An 11,642-nucleotide genomic window follows, 5' to 3' on the forward strand; every position below is an offset into this window, starting at 1 on the left:
GGGGCCAGCCTGGTGGCGCAGCCGTCAAGTTTGCACGTTCTCCTTTGGTGGCCCAGGGTTCGCCAGTTCAGATCCCAGGTGCAGACATGGCACCGCTTGGCAAGCCATGCTGTGGTAGGCGTCCCACATATAAACAGTAGAGGAAGATGGGCATGGATGTTAGCTCAGGGCTATTCTTCCTCAGCAAAAAGAGGAGGATTGGCAGCAGATGTTAGCTCAGGGCTAATCTTCCTCAATAAGTAAATACATTTCTCTCACGTTAAACTATACTTGTATTTTTAGATTACATGCAACTTGGTCTTTCTTACCTTTCTTATAGATTGTTGATAAATTATTTGGTTTACAATTTTTCTATCAGTGTGCCTGAGTGAAATTGACCTGTAATTTTCCTTTCCAGCCCTATTCTTGTCTGGCTTTAACATCAAAGTTTTGTTTCTCTTATACAATAAATAGGGAAATATTTCCCCCAATAACATGTTCTTTGAAAGTTTGGTTGGACTCACCTGTAAATGTCTCTGGGACTCGTATATTCTCTTAGGGTCAATTTTAGCTATTATTTCAAACATCTATATCCTTGATGATTATATGACTGTTCAAATTTTCTGTTTCTCCTTTAGTCACTTTTGGTAAGTTATATTTTCTATCTTGTCTATTTCATCTGGATTTTCCAATCCATTTGCATAATGTTTACAGTATATTTTTATTATCTTCGTAATCTCAGCTACATCTGCATTTCTTTTCCTATGCCAGATTTTGTTTATTTGGGCAGTCTCTCTTTTCCTTGGTTCATCTTGCCAGAGGTTTTGAAATTTTTCGTGTGTCTTTTTGAAGAACCAACACTTGGCTTTGCTGATACTAATTGCCGGGCGCTCTTCTAAGTGCTCTGCCTGTGTTAACTAATTTAATCGGGTGTATATAACACTGTCTCATTATGACTTCCTTGTCTTTGATGTATTCCATCTCCTTGTCTCTGTTTTGCATCCTGGATACTTTCTTCAGATCTCTTCCTTGGTTCACCCATTCTCTCTCTAATCTGGAGCTAACCCATCCCTTGGGTTTCAATGCTTATATTTTTCCTTTCTGAAAGTTCTATTTGGTTCTTTTCCAATCTACCTGGTCAATTTTTTATAGTCTCTTGTTCTTTGTTCGTTTTTTAATTACACATTTTTTTCTATAAACATTTCATACCTTATACTTTGTATCTTACAACTTCAATATCAGAAATTCATATGATTCTATATCTGTATCTTGTTCATTCTGCTGATTTCGCTCGATGAAGCTTGTTTCCTTGCCTATTTGGTAATGTCTTACTGTGAGCTTATATTTGGTGGAGCATCATCTGTAGGGATCCTTGGAGCCTAATTTGGTGGTGCTTTCTTCTGGGGAGGATTTGTGTTTGTTTTTCTCAAGAGCCAGAGGCTGTTACCACATTGGGCTCCATTCAGAGAATCAGGGCTGATGGCAGGAGTCTCGGGTTTGTTTCTCCCATCTTGCAGAGAGCCCAAAGCTTTGTGTCCTGACCCCAGCACGGGTACTCATGTCATCTCCCGCTGTCACGTTTGCTGATTAGTCCCCATCTACTGTCATTTCAGTATTCTCTCCCATTCCTCCACCAACCTTGGAGATTGTCCTTATTTTCATACAGGCAATCATAGAAGTATGTTTACCGTAATCTTCCTAGGGTCTAGTTGTCGTGTGGTGGGAGGGGCCCTCAGGGGAACAGATTTGCCATATTCCTGCAAAAGGAATTCAGTTCACTTTTCATCTTTGGATTAGATCAAGGACAAAGTCTGCCTTAAGTGTTCTTGTCTCTTTAACATTGCTGTAACACCTGTTAAGAGCGACTTCACTGGCAATAATATCCGGCTAGAATTTAACACCATTGTTTTGTTTTCATTATCTTTATCTTATGGCTACATTCTATGATGGAAAGTACTACTGGATTTCTGTTTACTGTAGCGATATAAAGTTTCCTTTAAAGAGGAATTAATTTACACGTGAAAAAATGATTCAATGTAAAGAAAATGTTAAGTAAGCAATAGTACAGGCATTAGCCAAATATTGCAAAAATCATGTGAGAATGAGGGTTGGGAACCGCTGGCCCAATTCCTCAGGTCCCATGTCCCCTAAAAGCTCCCCTTCTCGGCCCAGCCCCGCGCGCCCCCTCCCTCCTCTGAGCGTCGGAAGCCTCAAGGCCAGCGCCTCTCAGCCTCCCTCCTGCTGATCCCCTCTTCGATCTGTGCCGTGTACCCTAACTCACCCTCAGACCAAAGCAAGCTTCTTGAGGACAGCCAAATAAAAACCCAAATCCAGCTCCCCACAGCCTAAGTGTTCCCTCACACCTCTGTCTCCCCATGAGGCCTCATCTCTCCACGTGTTCCCACGAGACCTCGTGTCTCCTTGTGCCCCCACGAGACCTCGTCTCCCCAGGTGTCCCCATGAGACCTCATCTCCCCATGTGTCCCCATGAGACCTTGTCTCCCCATGTGTCCCCACGAGATCTCGTCTCCCCATGTGTCCCCACGAGACCTCGTCTCCACTTGTGTCCCCCTGAGACTTCGCCTCCCCTGTGTCCCCATAAGCCTTGCCCTGTGTCTTACACATAATTGGTGCTCTCATGGCAGTTGGTGAACTCTGGTTGGGTTTGGACATTAAAATGAGTTAGCATAAGCAGAGGGACACAGCTGCCAGTGGGGAGGGGCAGGGTAAGCAGAAAAACCAGGCAAGACATTGGTGGATACTAGCAAATGGGCTGTTGCTCCCAGGCCGACTGACAACTTGGGCGGAGGCCTTAAGACTCTAAGCATCTTGTCTCCTGGCCTTTCATTTGTTTGTCTCATAAACAAACAAACTCTGGGCTTCTGTCTCCCAGGAAGTCCGGCGTGACCAGCCCCATTTCCGGTTGCTCCTAGCCCGCAAGCCATCTGCACTGACCACTGTGTTGGCCTCCTGCGGCTATTTAGGGGAGCACAGCTCTCGCCTCCTCCTGCTTTGCTGAGATCTCCTGGACAGCCTTGTTGTACCCATGGAGGCGGCATCTACAGAAGCGAATGGGAGAGAGAAGCAGCAGCTCCATGCTGAAAAGGAAGCCGCTTCCTGCCCCAGGCTTCTGCCTTCCGGAAATTAATTATTTATTTTGCAAGACGGTGTTCCTTTTTTCAACCTTAAGTTTATTCCTGAGACCTGGAGAAAGCACTGTGGGGATTAGGTTTTCTCTAAAACCCGCTATGGTCCAGGAACTTTCCTTATTTAGGCTTTATTTCCTTTTCTTAAGCCGATAGTTATTTTTGAATTAATCTATTTCAACAAATTTTTACTGAACAGCCTCTCTAGCATAGGGTTTAAGAGCAAGGATGCGGAGTCAGACCAGCTGGCTTCAAATCCCACCTCCGCCACCTGCTAACTGTATGACCATGGGCACATTAGCCTCTCTAGGGCTGGCTTGCCTTCTTCCTTAAATGGAGACAGTCACAGTGCCTGCTGCAGAGGGTTATGGTGATGGAATGAGATCATTCCTGTGAAGGAATCAGCACACTGTTTGGCACATGCTAGGCACTCGATGATGGATGATGACGATGGTGGTGATGATGGTGATGACACATGTCATGCACCATGTTAGGTTCTGGGGGCGCCAACATCAATGAGAAACATCCCTTGCCTACAGGGGTCCATAAAACATCCATTGGATGTAGCAGGTAGTGGTGGAACCGAGACAGTTGATTGGACCAGGGATGGAGAGTTGTTTGGACCAGGGATGCAGAGTTGATTGGACCAGGATGGTGTTACTGAGAATCCGTCCCCTGGCTGTATGTCCCTATCAGGGCAAGTCTACTAGAGCAGCATCCCCAGCATCCTGGGAGAGGAGAAGTGACCTGGGTTGGGCAGTTGGGAGACGTTGCTGAGCCTGCCCAGCTCAGCCCATCCTCTTTGCAGAATGTATTATTTTCAGTGTGTGTTCTCTGCTCCTCCGTGCCTTAAGCCTACCTGGCCTGTTGTGCTCCTGCAGGGGGAGCTGGGGTTCCCCAGCGCCACCTGTGACCAGGTGGCTAAGTGTGTCTATTTCAGGGATGAAGGATTAAGCAGTCCCTTGTGGCCACACGTTTTGTGCCACTTCCTTTAATGCAGCTTTTTCAGTTTTAAAGCCATCATTTTGTTCTCCATCCTTCGAACTTCTCTGTCTATGTGATAGGCAGCCTCCAAGATGGCACCCAATAATCCCTACCTCCTGGTATTGTGCTCTCGTATAGAGCCACAGGGTATCAAGGGTGATCTATGAGACCATTAACATATGGCAAAAATGATAGTGTGTCCCTCCTGAGCTCTCTGTCTCATCATTAGTTCCAGGGGAAGCCAGCATGCGGATCAGGAGCACCCTTGGGTGGAACCCACATGTCGAGGAATAAGGCCTCCTGCCAGCAGCCAGACGAGTGAGCATAGAAGCCAATCTTCCAGCCTAAGCTGAGTTTTGAGCTGACCACAGCCCTGGCTGACCTGTTGACCACAACCTCATAAGAGACCCTGTCTCAGAATCACCCAGCTAATCCACTCTTGGACTCCTGACCCTCAGAAACTGTGAGACAATAAATGTTTATTGTTGCTTGAAGCTGCTAAATTTTGGGGAAATTTGTTCCATAGCAACAGATAAATAATACAGTCCCTTTCTCAATTGTTTGGATGCTCCAAAGGGGAGTAAATGGTGTTATTGGTTGGCTCCTTACAATTCCAACAGATGACAGGATCTGAGGTGTAACACCTGGCGGATTCCACTCCACTTTGGGAGAAAATAGCGCAGGATGCTTGAGCAGCCATTAGGCAAACCTGAGTTTGGATCCTGGCTCTGCATTTCATCCTCGTGCATGATCATGGGCAAGTCATTTAATGGCTCTAAGCTGCAGCCTCTTCATTTAGTAATGGAAGTGAGAACATCTGCCTTGTAAAGTTGTCGTAAGAATTAAATGAAATAATGTGTTTAAAGAGCATAAGGGCATGTGTCCCCTCACATGCAAGCTATTACTGTGAATTTGTGCCATCTCTTTTCTCACCATGAACTTGCAAGAGGTGCCAAGGGACAAGCCTCGTCATTGCCCCCACCCCACCTACTGTTCACCCCACCGTAGAGTGGGGGAGAGAGGAGAACCTCAGTTTTGAAAGCTAAGTGGGGTGTGTTGATAAAATAGCAAATACACATTTACCTTTTGGAAATCACCCGAAACCCCACTTGAATTTGTGCAAACCACAAAATTATCCCTCACGCGGGACGTGATGCACATGGACAACCAGCTCTACACACTGATTTGGTTGGAGGATGTTCGGGACAACTGGTCCCCTTCAGAGCGGGTCCTTTTTCACTTCTAGGGAGGATAGAGTCTGATTATTTTGTGAGGAGTCCTTCCCAAGTGATGCCTCCCTAACAGACATCCAGGCGCTGGAAAGCAAGCATAATGCCCCCATATTAAGTTTCCCTGGCTAATTTTAAATCTCTGGGCGTCCATCATGTACTTAGCTCCAAATTATAAGGTAGATCTGGGTTTTTCTTAGACTTCATCCGTGCAGCAGGTAAATAAAACGGCTCTGTGAAGGGACCATAAAAAGCCATGTGAAGGCCCAGTGTTCTGTCTTGCTCCTGCGAGAGCTGCCAGTCATCTGTCCAGGAGAGCTGTCTTCCAACTCCCGGGCAGTTTGGCAATCCTGGGATTGTGGGACGACCCGGGATAAATAACAGCCCGGGTCAACGGAGGCCACCAGCCCAAGAGGCCCCAGCTCCCGGAGCCTCTCTGGGGGCTCACCCCGCCTTCATTCACCATCAAAACCGTCCTGTTCTTCAGTCTTTGGACTTCAGCCTTCCAGGCATATTCGGTGTCCGTACCGGCCACGAGAGGGCGCAGCAGGGCAACATTCCCCCCTGGGATGCTGCAGCTGGGAGGGACGGTTATGGCATGTCCCCTCCTGTCTCCGGGGGTGACGCCTGGAGACGGGACAAATATAGTGTAAACAATAGTCGGAGGCTGCAATTTGAGTGCCACAGCGTCAGGTGCCAGCTTCTCTTTCTTTTGCTGACTTTTTTTGGTAAACATCTAATGAGAGGGAACCAGGCGGGTTTGGAAATAGAAGCCGCCTTTTCCAGGTCGAGGTCCAGGCTGGGACCGGCCGGCTGGAGCGGGGCCTGTTTCTTCTGACATGAATCAACACATTCATCCACTCGCTCACAAGCAGCCATTGAGCACGAGCCGCCGCGTGCCGGGCACTCTGCTGGACCCTAGAAACACAAGGGATTTCCTGGTCCAGGGGGAGGTGGGTGCTGTCCGGGGCGGGTGCTACTGAGGGGCACCGGTGGGGCCCGCCTGCAGCCAGGCTTCACTGAGGTGCGGCTTTCAAGGCAGAGCTGAAGGATGAGTATGAGGATGCAAAGCAAATGTTCCGAGGATGGAAGGCTGGGGGGACTTTCAGATGTGGGTGAGGGAGGAGGGAAGACCCTGAGATGTGACCCTGAGACACTGTAGGCAGTTTGGGCCAATCCATCTCCACCACCACCATCACCGTCTCTGCCTTCTAGCCTGGCTCCTTGCTTCCCTTCGGATGCCACTACACACCAGTCGCTACCCAGATCAAGTCTCTCCCTCATGCAAAGCCCCTCTCTCATAGGCTACCCAAGTCTGCCTGATCTGTCTCGCTTACACATACACCTTTTTCTTTTCTTTTGCTGGGGAAGATTGGCCCTGAGCTAACATCTGTTGGCAATCTTCCTCTTTTTTTGCTTGAGGAAGATTTGCCCTGAGCTAACATCTGTGCCCATCTTCCTCCATTCTGTATGTGGGTCGTTGCCACAGCATGGCTGCTAATGAGTGGTGTAGGTCCGTGCCCAGGAACTGAACCCCGGCTGAAGTGGAGGGCACCAAACTTAACCACTACACCATGGGGCTGGCCCCTCACATGCAGTTTTATGACCACCTCTCATGCCCTCTGCCTCTGGGCACACTGGCTTCTTTCTAATTCTGGAACTTTCCAGGCCCATCTAAACCTTAGGGCTCTCAGGCTGACCCTCCCTTCTGCCAGGGCGTGCTTCTTGGGTGCACGACCCATGCGTATGACCTGTGCAGTCACACAGGGCCCTGAGCTTGTCTAAGCCCCACACTTGGTTTTATGCTCTGCTGTCACCATCTTTAAATTCTTAATGAGTTTTGAATGAGGCCACACATTTTTATTTTGCCCGGGACCCCATAAATCATGGGGTGGGTCCTGCCTCTACCTGGGACACTCTGCTCTTGACACATCTGGCTCCTTCAGTGATCCAGGTCTTGTCAGCTCAAATGTCACCTCAGAGGGGCCTTCCCTGTCCAGAGGAGCCCCACTCGGTCTCCCTCAGGCCCAGAACTGTTTATTTTCCTCACGACACCATCCCTGTTTGTTCTCTGTCTCCTCTTGTTCAGGCCGCCTGCCCACACTGTGTCCCCAATCAGAGCACACAGCTGGCCCCGGGGGAGGCTGGTCCCGGTGCAGGAGTTGGTGGGAGGGTGGGTGGGCGTGAGCTGTTGGGGCAGGGGAGGAGGTGGGCGTGGGACCTGGGCTCCGCGGTGCAGAGAGCGGGGTAGTTCTCTTTTCTTCTTAAATCTTCTTAAATCTTCGCTAAACACGCGCCTGCAGGCCCAGGCCGGGCAGCTCCCTCCTCCACACGAGCCCTGCGTGTCCCTTACACGGCACGTGCCTCCTGGCACAGACGAGCTGTGAAATTCCAGACCAGAACAGGGGGAGCGAGTTCCCCTCCGACGTCAGCGGTTGATCGACCTGTGGCCTGAAGCCCGAGGAGGAACGACTGGCATTTTCTCTCCTACTTGGAGCCTTTCGGAGGCAATCGTGGAGACAGAGGGCAGCCGACCACCCAGGCGGCGCTGTCTGCAGCCTCTGGGGGCTCCGCTGCGGGATTCGCACCGAGTCAGCCTCCGGTGATGGACTGAAAGTTTGCGTGTGCGGCTTCAGGGCAGAGTACTCCAGAGCCCTCCGGGGGCTTCTGGAAGGCACAGCGGTTGCCTCTCAGTCTATTTTGCCAACAGATGAGATTTCTTTTCTTCTGACATTTCTCCAGGGTGGAGAAAATGACGGAATGAAGGCTGTGACTTGTGAGACGAAGGTTTCAAATTACACTGAGTGCTTTGTGTTGTTCAAAGGGTGACTCGACTCTCATCATCATTATTATTGTTGGTTGTGGACGGACCCAGAACAGCAGGCTGTCTCCCTCCGGGAGGACGGGAGCCTTTCATTCAGTTAGTCCAAGAATTCCTTACTGAGTATTCGCTCCGTGACAAACAGGGTGTGGGGCTCGCCTGAGGGGACCCAAAAGATAATAATAATTGCTGCTGTTTAGGTGGCTGACACTGAACTAGGTACACGATGTGTGTGGTCTCACTGGAACTTCTAGGCACTCCCGAGGGAGGAGGTGTTATTAATCCCATTGGACAGATGAGGAATCCCGGTGCTGGAGGGAGGGGAAGCCACGTGCCGAGTGCCCAGCTAACGACAGGGACAGTTGGGCCTGGGCCTGCCTGTGCCACTCCAGTCCCAAGCTCATGGCCATGGCCCATCACGCCTCACAGGTGCTTTCCTGAGACGGGAAGATGATGACCTAAATGCTTGGGCTTTGCCCAAATCCTCAAGATGGGTCCGCCAGCCCCCGTGAAAACGAATCTCTTTACCACCAGGCCCCCCTCTGTAATCTTTGGAGGAGTTGGCCCCTTGGCTCCATCCGACAGACAACCTGGCCTCAGGCTCTTTTTCTGGTTGGTGCTGGCAGGGCTGCCACTTAGAGCCGAGTCGGCTGCATACCATGCCCCTCCAGGGGGCGCCATTCGCATAAACTGCCGTCCCCGGAGCCCTGCGGCAGCTGGCGGCGCTCTTGGACGCAGCGGCCCTGAGTTGAGAGTCATTGCCTTAAGGAGCTTCCTCAAAGTAGAGGAGGTGAGAGGGTAAAACGAGCAGGAGGAAGGAGGGGAGAAATTGCCAAGCATGGGTCCCAACTGGCCAGGCAGTTTCAGTATCAGCAATGGGGAAGCTCTGAAAAGAAAACCAGAATTAGTTTCTATTTCTGCACACCAAATTACCCCAAAACTTAGCAGCTTAAAACAGCACACATGTATTAACTCACAGGCCCTGCGGGTCGGGAATCCGGGAGTGGCTTAGCCGGGCGGTTCCGACTCAAGATCTCTCTGGAGGTTGCGCTCAGGATGTCGGCCGGCGCTGGAGTCGTCTGTGGCGTCTGTGGCCGGAGACTCCGTTCCCAAGCTCTCTCATGTGGCTGGCGGCAGGAGGCCCCCGTTTCTCCCTGGCTGTCACAGGAGTCTCGACTCTGCCGTGTGGGCTTCTCTCCAGTTGGCCTGAGCATCCTCCCCACAGGGGGCTGGCTTCCCCCGGGGAGTGTTTTGAGAAGGCAGAGCAAGAGTGAGTGCTCAGGATGGAAGATGTCACCTTTTCATAACCTAATACGAGAACTGATGTGCCATGAGGTATCCTGAGGACCCCTCAGCACGGTGTGGGAGGGGGCTACACAGGATGTGAACACCAGGCGGGGGGACCGCTGGGGGCCATCTTGGAGGCTGGCTGCTATACAACCTCCAAACACAAATGCTGGCATCCTTAGAATGTGAAATTCTGAAGCCAGGGACTGGATCCACCCGCTTGGCCTCCCCAGACTCTGTGGGCCCCCGGGGGGGTTCGGCAGTTGAGTCCTTTCACCCCTGAGATGTGCTCCCCTCTTGCTCCTTTCCAGGGGAGCTCTGAGCGGTGGGGTCTTTGTCTTGTCACCCCCTCTGCCTCGCCCAAGCTGTTCTGGAAGCTCGCAGACTTCCCACATGGTTTGGACTCAAGATCTGAACAGCTAAGCTGTGACTGGTTTCTCACCCTCTTCAAGGACTCCTGAGAATGGAACCTGCCAGAACCTGGGACTGCGTTCTGTTTCAGGTAGCAGCTGAGGTTGTTTTTGTTGGGGTCACTGTTTGTCTGGTTTCTCACCTTGGACCTTGAAACCAGGTATCCGGGGGAGGGGAAGTACATTAAACCCGCCGCCGTCAGACCTGGTTTGCGTTCCAGCTTTGCCAGCACCAGTTCATGAACACGGGTTAGCTACTTAATCTCCCTAAACTCTAGGATTGCACCCCAAAAGAAGGAAATGCAGTGGGCTCCCCCTGATCCACGGGCATACGTTCCAAGACCCCTGGGGGGTGCCTGAAATTGTGGAGAGTACCGAACCCTATATATACTATGCTTTTTCCTATGCGTACACACCTATGACACAGTTTAATCTATAAATTAGGCATAGTAAGACATTAACAACAATAACTAATAAAATAGAACAATTATAACAATATACTGTAATAAAACCTTTGTGAACGTGGTCTAATCTCTCAAAATATCTTTCTGTTCTGTATTCATCCTTCTTTTTTTTTTTTTTGAGGAAGATTAGCCCTGAGCTAACATCTGCTGCCAATCCTCCTCTTTTTGCTGAGGAAAACTGGCCCTGAGCTGACATCCATGCCCATCTTCCTCTACTTTATATGTGGGATGCCTACCACAGGATGGCGTGCCAAGCGGTGCCATGTCCGCACCCGGGATCCAAACCGGCGAACCTTGGGCCACTGAAGTGGAAGGTGTGCACTTGACTGCTGCACCACCGGGCCGGCCCCTCATCCTTCTTCTTGTGATGATGAGAGATGATACAATGCTGATGTGATGAGAGGAGGATAGGTGAATGATATAGACATCACGAGGCAGTGTTAGGCTGCTGTTGGCCTTCTGACAAAATAGCCAAAGAAGGATCAGCTGCCTCCAGACGCGGGTGAGTGAAACTGTGGAAAGCGAAACCAAGGAGAAGAGGCACTCCACTAATAACATAGCTCACAGGATTGTTGTGGGAATCAAATTAGATACCACGGCGATGGCCTCGCCTGGTGCCCCAAACTTAGAAACTACCCAGGAAACGGTGGTTGACATTGAAGCTATTGGACTATATAGAGAAATAACCCCAGCAGTTTTATGTCATGTTTTTCAGCTTTTTTGAAGTGTAATTTTTTTTAATATAAGAAAATGGTCAGTTCCAGCTATGAAAGTGATAACGCTGAAAGGTTTGCTGCAGTTTTAGCTGTGGTTTGATTACATCCTAGAGCTTAAGTATATTCTGTGGACCCATCTTTGCAAGGAAGGTAATGGGAAAAAATGACTTAGGCTATAAAAATTCCAATTTGCAGTTAACTTTCCAGGAACATCTCTCTTCCTTAAAGTGAGGCACATGTGGATCCCAGAGGAGCTGAAAAGTCCCCTTGTCCCCTTTCTGTTCATTCACCCCGTCATAATCAGACAGTAAGTGTCTTTTGGCAGAATAGCTGCCCATCTACAGGTACAGTTTCTCAGAAACAATCACCTCGAAACTTCTTTTTTCGAGTCTCATCTGCAAGGTGCTTTCTCATCAAAGACCCATTCCTATTTTCAAGGCAGCAATTCTGCGTTTCTCTCTTTTTTCAATATGCATTGTCATTCTGTGCAGAGGACTCCTTCCCTAAGTTCTACACTTCAGGATATTGAAAGTCGCCACAAACCAAGGCGAGTGTCACCTGTCAACAGCCCCCGAATAGCTAATCAGGAATGGGAAATGGAGCATC

The 11,642-nt window shown here is 49.8% G+C and overlaps 1 long non-coding RNA gene across 2 annotated transcripts; it reads left to right on the plus strand.

The window, feature by feature from the left end:
* The first annotated feature begins 5,237 nt into the window (after positions 1-5,237).
* LOC123285455 (uncharacterized) lies at positions 5,238-11,178 on the plus strand. Of its 2 annotated transcripts, XR_011503617.1 has the most exons (4): positions 5,238-6,291; positions 7,642-9,429; positions 9,758-9,948; positions 10,446-11,178. It is a non-coding gene; the product is annotated as an uncharacterized lncRNA (long non-coding RNA). The 2 variants fall into 2 exon arrangements; XR_011503616.1 differs by having other exon boundaries at positions 7,642-9,948.
* The last annotated feature ends 464 nt before the right edge of the window (positions 11,179-11,642 follow it).

This window comes from Equus asinus, chromosome 5 (assembly GCF_041296235.1).
Source record: "Equus asinus isolate D_3611 breed Donkey chromosome 5, EquAss-T2T_v2, whole genome shotgun sequence".
Taxonomy (NCBI): domain Eukaryota; kingdom Metazoa; phylum Chordata; class Mammalia; order Perissodactyla; family Equidae; genus Equus; species Equus asinus.